Below are 10,379 nucleotides of genomic sequence, written 5' to 3'. Positions count from 1 at the left end.
CTAATTGTAGAGGCTTTCAAACGGCCGCTACATCTTCATATTAGTCTTCAAGTCAGTGTATTGTCTACTAGAAGTCTGGAAGGAAGTGTTAATAAATGGTCGGTGTACTTTACCTTGCCCTAATGAAGAATTTGGTGCCAGAAAGGATGATTGAACTCTATGCATGACATGTAGTGTTGCACTTGCAATGATGGACGAGAAGGAAGACATCTGAAGATGATAAGCTAAATTGATTTTTTTAATTTATCCGATCGAACACGTGTTCTTTTTATGTAAACTTACTACAAGATTGTTACATGATTGTAACATGTTACTACATGATCTATTAAACTCTATCTGCTAGTAAATAATGGTTGTACAAACACATGCAATATTTAATTAGTGTTACATTTCGAGAACTATTCTTATTGCCTGTACATTCTTAGCTCGCAAGAACAGAATTAACCTAAGATGGTTTGACTTTTTTACAATTCAATTCGGTTCGATAGTTGTGATTTTCGATTCTGACCGTGTATGATACGCAACATTTGTTTGGCGGGTCTATACTCCAGCGGAATCGCTGAGATCGTAGGAGGACAAGCTATATATAATGTTTTCTATTAGTGTTCTATAATTTAAATTTATTTCCATTTTTGCCTCTGATACAATTTTACAATGATCTCGTGCTTTACTTTGTTGCGACTTCAACATTTTTTTATTTTAAAATTGGTCCAAAGTAGACTGCTAGATAATTTCATCTGCTTTTAGTTTTAAGGAACCAAATTGGGATTAATTTATTTACAATGTGCTTGGGAGGAAGATGAGAAGATGTTGATGGTGGCAGTGCAGTTGATGGCGACGACGGCCATGGGGAGGAATTCAAGAGCATCAACAACCTCTTGGCCCTGCTCGACAACAACATGAACCCTCTTGCGAGACAGCTGCTGGAGCTCCGGGGCCGGGGTTTGCTCGAGAAGAAAGAAGAACTGAACGAGCTATTCAACGTGGATCAGAAGGACAACCACGATGGAGGAAGAAAAGACAGTTACCACCACGGGACAAGATGACCATGACAAACCCATGTGATGTGCATGAGGATCCTAAGGATATATGTTAGCCATGATAAATGTTGAAGCACTAGAATATGTATGCCCCCGTTGCAACGCACATGATTAGCACTTTTTTTTTATCTTCCAAAACTAGCTAGTATGTTTTTGCTACGCTTGGTTTGACCAGACAATGACAATATGTTTAGCTCAAGAAAATAATAGGAAGTATCTATTTGATGACCTGATAGTCCAAAATCAAAATACTTGATAAACACAGACCTACATATGAGCGTTACTGATCCATAAAAGTAACAAATGACAACCATAGTAAGAGCTAACTTATCATGGCACAATGAAATTGTATGGAGGACACAGAATGATGACACCAAAGCTAGAGCAAGGAGGAGACTGAGATAAAAGAGGGTGAAGGAAGAGCAAATTTTGTCTTGTTAATGGGATGTGAGAAATAAGATGTGTGTGTCGAGAAAATTTAGAACCAGTGCAAGAAGAGATAAAGCTGTCAGGATAAATACAACCACGATATTGTTATGTAATCCCGTGGCTCTTTTCTAAACATGTGAAATTTAACATGCACTGTGTTTATATATGCAACCACTAAAAACTTCAAAAGCCCGTGGCAATACACAGACATTCTACTAGTGGTTGTAAGAAATAAGGCCGCATACCCTTATCTATTTTTATTATAAGGTTTTCAGTAACAATAGTGATTACATTCCGGTCTAAAACTGGAATTTAATATTGTTGCAAAAGCTTGGTAGAAACCTTTGATTTAGTGCTTGGTTCGACAACTCAGTGCCACACCTTGGGAAAAGAGGTAGGGGAACCTTTCTGATATCTGTTACCAAATCACTAAAGGGACTCGTCATATACAGAAAGTTAAAAAAATGAAAAGAAAGATTTGCCATGATGTATGTAAAAAAGCAATATAAATTTTTTGCCATCTTATACAAAACAAAATTTCCCATGATCTCAATTATGAAAAATGTAATGCTACTTTATAAAACTACCATTACTCTAATTTATAAATTTACTATGAGTGTGATTAAAAAAAGGTTGTGTGATCCATAAATTTTTTTTGCCACGCTAAACTTTAAAACTGTCATCCTATAGATAAAAATGTTTTATTTGCATAAAAAATTAGACAAATGTCATCATAAAAAAATTGATCTCCTAATAAAAATATATTTTTTTAGAAAAGGAGGATGTACCCCCGGCCTCTGCATCTGGACGATGCATGCAACCATTTTATTAATTATTCACAAAGACCATACAAGGTGATACATCAATAAGCCTGAAGCTACCATCTTGGCAATGCCGGTTGCTACTCCTATCTCCATGATGAAGGGGTGTCGAATGTCCGGGCCTAATACAAAACAGACATCACACCAAAGCCTAACATCTAAAGCCGGATGCCCCACCCAAACCACTACCTGGACTGGGTCATATACCGGTCCGGCACACTCCCAGTGAGCACCGGACGCTGCAAGGGCCGTCGCCTCCATCTTCCATCGATCCATCCTCGGTGCAAAACTGACGCACCGACCTTGCCAAACCTCTCTGCCATCGACGCCACCACGACGCCAGACAGCGTGGCCCTCCTGCGCGAGTCCGCCAACCCGCATCGGATGTCGAGCCTCCACTGCGCCATGCCACCGAGATCCGCCATCATCGATGCGAAACCCCGCTCCGCCTCTGGGCCCTTCCAAACAGCACCTGCTCCAAAACGATACCCTCAAGAGGGAAAACGACACCATAGTTTCCGTCATCATCCGACCTGCGAGACCCAGATCTAGGGTTTCCCCCGAAGCAGATGCACAAGCCGTGCCCAGCACCACTTAGCTCTCATGACGGTGCCTTCAAGAAGGACACGATGCCATGAGCGTCGTCGCCGCCCTAGGGTTTTCACCCGAGAGACCGTGAGTGGGAAAAGGTGGGGCGGACCCGAACAACGTCTCCAGGAAGAGAAACGGCACCCTCGGGCGTCGTCGTCGTCGCGGCCGTAGGAGCTGACTAGGGAATTATCCCAATCCGAATCCCCACCTCCCGCTCCGCCCCAACCGGTGACTGGCAAATCGCAGCCATGCCCGTTACGACGGAGTGCACGAAGCAAGGATTGTAGGGAGAAGCAGCTCGACGCCGTTGGCCGCCGAGGCAAGAAGCCGCGGCACCAACCCGCTTGTGGATCGCCGGCCACCCGACCCGATCCCTGGCAGCCCGCCCGCCCCGCCGCGCCACTGGACAGGGAGGCCATCCTAGGGGCCGCCGCCCCGGATCCAAGGCCCTCCACCCTAGATCGGGAGGAGCAGTGCCAACACTGCCACCACAGTTGCCGTTAGGACGCCGGCCGACCACCACACCGCTAGAGTCCAGATCTGGGCCGTCATGAACCATATCGGCGCCGCCGCATTCCAGATCGGGGTCACACCCTCGAGCCAGAGCACCCCGCATCACCCAATGACCCGCGAGAGGGAGGAGTGCCTCCGCCGCCGCCGTCGCACGCATAGGCTATGCCCGCCGCCGACCACCGGCGGCGGCGGAGGGGAGGGAGAGGAAGGAGCGGTGACCCGGCGGCTAGGGTTGGGGCCCCTCGGTCGGTCACGCGTGGGGTGACAGAGGGGAGGGGTTCGTCTCTTAATAAAAGATATGCTATCTCTTAACAATAAAAATGCCATCTCTTAACAATAAAAATGCCATCTCTCAATAATAAGAGATGTCATGTATTAAAACATACCTGACTTGTGAAAAAAATGTTTAAATTGCCATGTGTTGTATTCTAAAATTTATAAACTGCTATGTTATTTTTTTCTAGAAACATTGCCATGCATCTATGCAAAAAAATACATAATATTCCATCATAGCGAGAAAAAGAAGGTAAAAAAATGGTAGGCCTGGGAGTAAATCCCAGGTCTCCCATATGCAAGGTCATGCCGCTGACCGTTGTAGTGCCTAAGGGGTGTTTCGAAAAATAAAACGTTCGCTTTTTCCATCTTATAACGAACTAGTTCCAAAACCTGACATGACATCGGTCCTGCGCTGAGATCCGTGTAACGGTGTGAAAGGCGTTCGCTGCCAGATGCCAAAAATTAACGGACGCCAGATAACATTTCCGGTGAAAAAAGCAGTCTCTCCAATCTTATTTTTTGAACACAGCAGTCTCTCCAATCTGATTACAATCAATCGCAGCTGGTTAGGATCGTATCTCTGATCCTTACCTGATTCTCTTCATACGCGGGAAATCACAACAACCTCAACATGTAGACGTGCCCCCTACACAGGCCTGGCACGTCCACTACTTTATATCACCTTTTAATATTAATAATTAAATAAAATGCTGGTATGTGCTCATGTGGTGTTACAAATGCTATAAAACAGACTCAATACCCCTAAATAAACGTTATTAACTTGATGCTCCTATATATATAGGTGCTATCAGGTTTCAGCTTCCAAGTGCACGCTTGCAACATAGCCAGCCCTGTCCTGTAACCCACACACAGAGAACCGGTGGTATATATTGTGCGCCATCGATGGACATCAAGGCGGAGACGAAGGCGGGGTGGACGACGCCGGCGTCGATGGTGCTGGTGCAGCTGATCATCACGGGGATGATCCTGCTGTCCAAAGGTCTCCATCGGCGGCGGCATGGTCATCTTCGTGCTACTCACCTACGCCAGCCTCTTCGGCGCTGCCTTCATCCTCCCCTTCGCGCTCATCAACGAAAGGTGTTCACTATTAGCTTTCAAAATCTTCCAAATTTGTAACTAAAAAGTAAAACAGTCCCTAGTTTTTATCCCTCATACATAAATTTTACTACCACTGTTCCAAAATAATTGAAGTTCTAAACTTGTCCTATGTCAAACGTATATAAGTTTGACAAAGTCTATATCAAAATATAATAACTTCTCGTGCCTTCGGCTTGTTTCGGTGTTTGTAATCGTCGTTAGGTGGTCTACGGATCTGTATGTAATTTCTGTTACTTCTGGTGTTCTTTGTACTGCCATGATAGTTCCTAAATAGATCCAAAGTTTTCCCCGTAAAAAATAGTTGAGATTTTTATGAATATATTTTCTTATTAAGTGTATTTGGTGTGGTAGATGTTAGTCCATTTATCTATGGCGTTGGTCAAACTTATACATATTTGACTTAGACAAACATAAAACTCAATTATTTTGAAACTAGTTAGCTTAGTTGTGAATTTTGCTGTGTATATGCGGCCGAATTTCGTGTTTTGACCCTTTTGCTACCGCCAGGGGAGCTGGCGGTGGCGTTAGATAGGCTACCGCCAGAGACCCTGGCGGTACGGTGTGACGGAGGGGGACGGCGGCCGTTTGCCTGTGCTGACGTGGATAAGTACCTTACCGCCAGGGTCCCTGGCGGTAGGATGTCTAACCCTACCGCCAGGGTCCCTGGCGGTAGGGTGTGGCAGGGTTTTGCAGTGTAAAGTTTCTGTAACGAAATGTGCAATGGCCCTGGCGGTAGGGTTCATCCTACCGCCATGGGGGCTGGCGGTAGGTTGTCTGACCCTACCGCCAGGTCCCCTGGCGGTGGGTCCCGTGGGTTTAGGTTTTTACTAATTTTATTGATTGTTTGTTTTGTCACAAGTTTCACGAAAAGCAAAATATGAGCTCACATATTAATAAAGGTCCCACATAGCAAATATCAAAGAGTTTACACATAGATTCATAAGTACGAAATAGCAAATAGCAAACTTGTTCCATAGTTTGACAACCCGTACTAAAACATAGATGCATATCCAACAGACATGTTTATAGGTTGGATATACCTCCCCCCTCGTATGTTAGGCCTGGCCGTGGAGACAGATACGGCAGCAGATCCGCCGGTTCAGGCGGAGGCGGAACGCTGGTCGGCATCCGACCGTTCAAGCACTCCCACCTTGCCTTGCCCGCTGGAGTTTTCGCCTCCGCCCTTCCCCAGCTGATGATATCAAACGCCGATGCACTTGGGGGCGGCATCCTGGCTCTCTCCTCCGCAGTGCTCTCGAAGTAGATCATTCGGCCCAAATTGCGCAGCTCCCAGTTGGAGTGCTGCTTGGCAACTTCAATGGTCCCTTCCCGGCGTTCACGGGAGATAGTTGGATCTCCCTCCATCTCTGCCTTCACTCTCTTCCACTCCTTCACACTCTGTGACCAACACTTCACATCGTCGGCGATCCGTTCTGCTCTCTCGTACCACCGCACTGCCCTCGTCTCCTGTAGGAACTCGTCTGAAAAATCGGTCACCGGCATCAGAAGCTCGGGGAAGGACTCGTACACGTACGGAAGTGGCAAGCCGGACGGGTCGTGTTGGAGATGAATGGGCGATGGTTGCGCCATTGTTCCAGACCTAAACATATGGATCAAATAAATAAAATACATATATCAAGATGTGTCAAATGCAAAATCATACCATATCATATTTACTCCAACCAAATCCACTACTTGCATCATATATATTTTGTTTACTCCAATATGCATCATATCAACATGCATCATATCATAAAAAAATCCCTCCAACATCTTCATATCATCATATCAACATGCATCATAAAACTACTATCAAGTCCTTCCACATGCGTTACATCATAATTTTTTTAACAAAAAAATGTATGAACTAGGGTTCATGTTCACACTAACATATGAACTATTGATTAGAGTTCATATTCAATACCACTACTTACTAAAGAACTAAGAACTACAACTACAATCAAGCTAAAACAATCTTAGGTACAAAAAAAATCCAATCTAAGTTCAAAAATATGAGGGATTTGAAGCAAATAATGCGTCGAATCGGAAGCAAGTTTGCAAAAACTAATTGGAGGGATTGGAGGAGCTTACGTTTCTCTCTCCGGGGCCATCTCGATCCGCAAAAACGGTGAAGAAACGCTGAAGATCCGAGGGGGGGAGTGGAGGAGATGAGAGAGGGAGAGAGGGGCGACTTGGGGGAGAAAATGAGGAACTGCCGACGGGGGGAGGGGAAGGGGCGGGGAGATGGGTAGGGGCGCAGGGGTTTTGGGCAAAATAACTGCCCGGACCCTACCGCCAGGGGAGCTGGCGGTAGGGTTATACAGCCTACTGCCAGGTTCCCTGGCGGTAGGGTGCGACGGAGGGGGACGGCGGCCGTTTCCGCGTGCTGACGTGGATAAGTACCCTACTGCCAGGTCCCCTGGCGGTAGGCTCTATAACCCTACCGCCGGCTCCCCTGGCGGTAAGAAAAAGGATCAAATGCCGAAATATTTTCAAACCAGGGTCAGATCATGAAATTGTTAGAAAAAAGGGTCAAAACACGAAATTTTGCCTGTATATGCAGGGGCAAGTGGAGGGAGATGGGCTGGCACGCCACGGGATGGATCTTCCTCAACGCCTTCATCGGGTATGTTCGTTCATCAGCACAAGGCCCCAACGCAGTTACATTGCATCTGTGCGCATGCTGACGTGCAAATGATTGTTAGGAAGTATTTTTGTTTGTTTATGCTGTTTCTGTACCTCTATAGCCTAGTTGCTCTTTTATATCAGCACCACGTATGTAACTTATAAACTATAACAATATAGTACCTCTTCAATTCATTAAGACACTATATTTAGTGCAGGTTAAAATTCTCCTAAAAAAGATCTCATGACCAAACTTCGGTTAAATGCTTGAGTACAAAATGAATTTGTCAGAGTCAAAGTCGAATGAGGCATTTTGGGGCTCGTGCTCCATGGAGCTTGTTTTTATGAAAATTTCAAAACGGATATTTCAAAGCTTCAATAAATTTTGGACAATAAACTACATGTTCATATGGGTGTATTATATTTTGTTTCACAGGAGAAACTTCCAACCTACTCATTCCGTCCAAATTATAAGATGTTCTAACTTTTTTTCTGAATCAAATGTATATAGAAGTGTTTTAGTGTGTTTGTTCACTCATTTCAGTCCGTATGTAATCCATATTAAAATATCCAAAACATCCTATAATTGTGAATGGAGGTAGTATTCATCATCTATCATGGCAGTACAGAGAACACCAAAAGTAACAAAAATAATAACCAGGTATGTGGATCACCTAGCAACGACTATAAGCACTGGAGCAAACCGAAGGCATGCCATCGTCATTGCCCTCCGTCGTCGGAGTCGGGCAAACCTTGTTGTAGGTGACAGACGGTAAGTCATGGTCCCACAGGGCCAATGCACCAGAACAAAAATTGTCGCTGATGAAGAGAAGCATAGATTAGAAGGATCAAACATGTAGACACACAATTGAAGACCGCATCCACAGATCCATCAAATACCGGCATCGACCGAATCCCGTGTGATCCGTTGGAGACACATCACCACGGGGCCTTTGACGATGCTAGATGCACCATTGGGATGGAAAGCATATGTGGGAGACATTATGCTGGGATACGCTAGGTGCATCTACTACAATAGAAAAATTCTCCTACGCGCAAATCATCTTAGGATCATACTAAGGAGATAGATCACGTGTTTATCACTATACGCGTAGTCCTTGTGGCGGAAGAAGTGTCGGAGCAGCACAGAGTCAGAGTTGTCTCGTCCCCATCGATTCCCTTGAACAACCGATCGCCGGATCCCTTGAACAGGTACACCGGAGCGGTGTAAGTGCACAACCTCTAATAGTATCCGCGTCTGCAGGACAAACACAATGTGGCAAACTGCTAGATCCTTTTTTGCGGCGGACTGCTAGGTACGATCGCACAGTCACGGGGGCGTGGCTATTTGTAACACACGCAACGCCCTAATGAAAACGCTGACGCAATTGACTGAAAACATGTGTCGCACCTCAACGTAGGCATCTATTGCAGGCTCATCACATAGGCCCCCATGGGTCCTATGGCCAACAAGTCTACTCGGCCTACATCCAAGTTTTGTTCGAATTACATCCGACATGTAAAGTTGGACACGACTGCGTAGGTTCCTTCTCTTAAGCACGCGACCCATTAGGTTCAAGTCGACTTGGTCGCAGGTCGGATCACATCCGACCTACTTGGTTGGTAGGCATCTAGCAAAGCGTGTCAACCTCCAAGCAGACAATGAAGCCAGTTCTGGCGAGCTTGTACAACATGTCACACATCTGTTCCTTTCACCTCACGATATATATTGCCAGGCTCAAGGCGAATCGGCCGTCCTTGTTCCAGCCCGGCCTCTTGCTCATTCTAGTGATGCCGACCTACAAAAACCGGATTATCTCGTAATCCCTATCGCATGGCCATGTTTATCTAGGTCAGATGACACGAGGGGCCTAGAGTATATCTCTTCAGATCGGAGGGGCAAATCTCATCTTGCTCGACCATGTCTCGCGACATGGATCTATACAAGCCTGACAACGGAGTAGCGTTTGATTGGCCCAAGGCAGGTCGGTCACCATCCTGAGTCCATGCACCGATGTCAGGTCTTAAGGCACAGAACACATGTTATACTGAAGACTCACAGATGACCTATCACTGCATCTCATAGTTGGGTCAGTCGGACTCAAACCTTATCTTAACACGCCCAATCCGACTCCAGATCGTTCCGAGTCCATATTATAAGGCTAGCATCCCAATGCTACATGGACAATGAGACCGAGCCATCCACCGTGTCATATGCTAGTCTAGTCAGATGTACCTCCACACAACCTTTTCGGCAAAGGGGCATTTAGAATGATGATCATATAATATATAGTCTCACAAACAAGTCGCATACTTGTTGATACACATCATTGCCAATGCCCAAGGACTATATTAATTCATAAACACATAGGAAATAGCATCATACATGATTGTCTCTAGGGTATATCTCCAACACATTTTACAACTAGAGGATATCACTGTCGCAATAAAGCCCCAACCGAGGCACTGAATCAAACAAGAACGAGAGCGGGGTCGCTCCTCCGGGCAAGGGGTCGGGGTCCTTCGCACCTCCACGGCCCAAAGGCCATCCAGGGCGGGATGGACCGGCGGCAATGCTGACGGGAGGAGGGGAAACCCTGGTCGCCTTATTGGGAGGAGGAAATATAAGTGTATAAAGTTTCACAATGAAATACATTAACAGGCGAGCTATACAAAGAGAAAAATCCGTGCATTTTCAATAGTGAACAGTGCATGTACTATTCATCGTTTTCTAATCACATATTTGTCTTTTTCAGTAGATCTCACCTTAATTTATACCATCATCAAACTTTACTCATAAGTAGAATACATCCAAATAAACATGTGTGTTTTTCAGAATTTTTAGAATTATGATTTTTTTTAATTTTTTCAAAAAAAAAGATCTCCATGGAGCTTGAGCTCTATTTTGCATCTTGGGTCAAAGCCGCCATATTATCGTGATTAGTAATAGGGTACATTTTTCAAT

The 10,379-nt window shown here is 45.2% G+C and overlaps 1 pseudogene; it reads left to right on the top strand.

The window, feature by feature from the left end:
• The first annotated feature begins 4,511 nt into the window (after positions 1 to 4,511).
• The window catches only part of LOC123169854 (WAT1-related protein At5g64700-like), a 10,152-nt pseudogene continuing 4,284 nt past the window's right edge, over positions 4,512 to 10,379 (top strand).

Source organism: Triticum aestivum, chromosome 7D (assembly GCF_018294505.1).
Source record: "Triticum aestivum cultivar Chinese Spring chromosome 7D, IWGSC CS RefSeq v2.1, whole genome shotgun sequence".
Classification (NCBI taxonomy): domain Eukaryota; kingdom Viridiplantae; phylum Streptophyta; class Magnoliopsida; order Poales; family Poaceae; genus Triticum; species Triticum aestivum.
The sequence above is the reverse complement of the archived record's forward strand: the minus strand, read 5'-3'. Positions and strand labels throughout refer to the sequence as shown.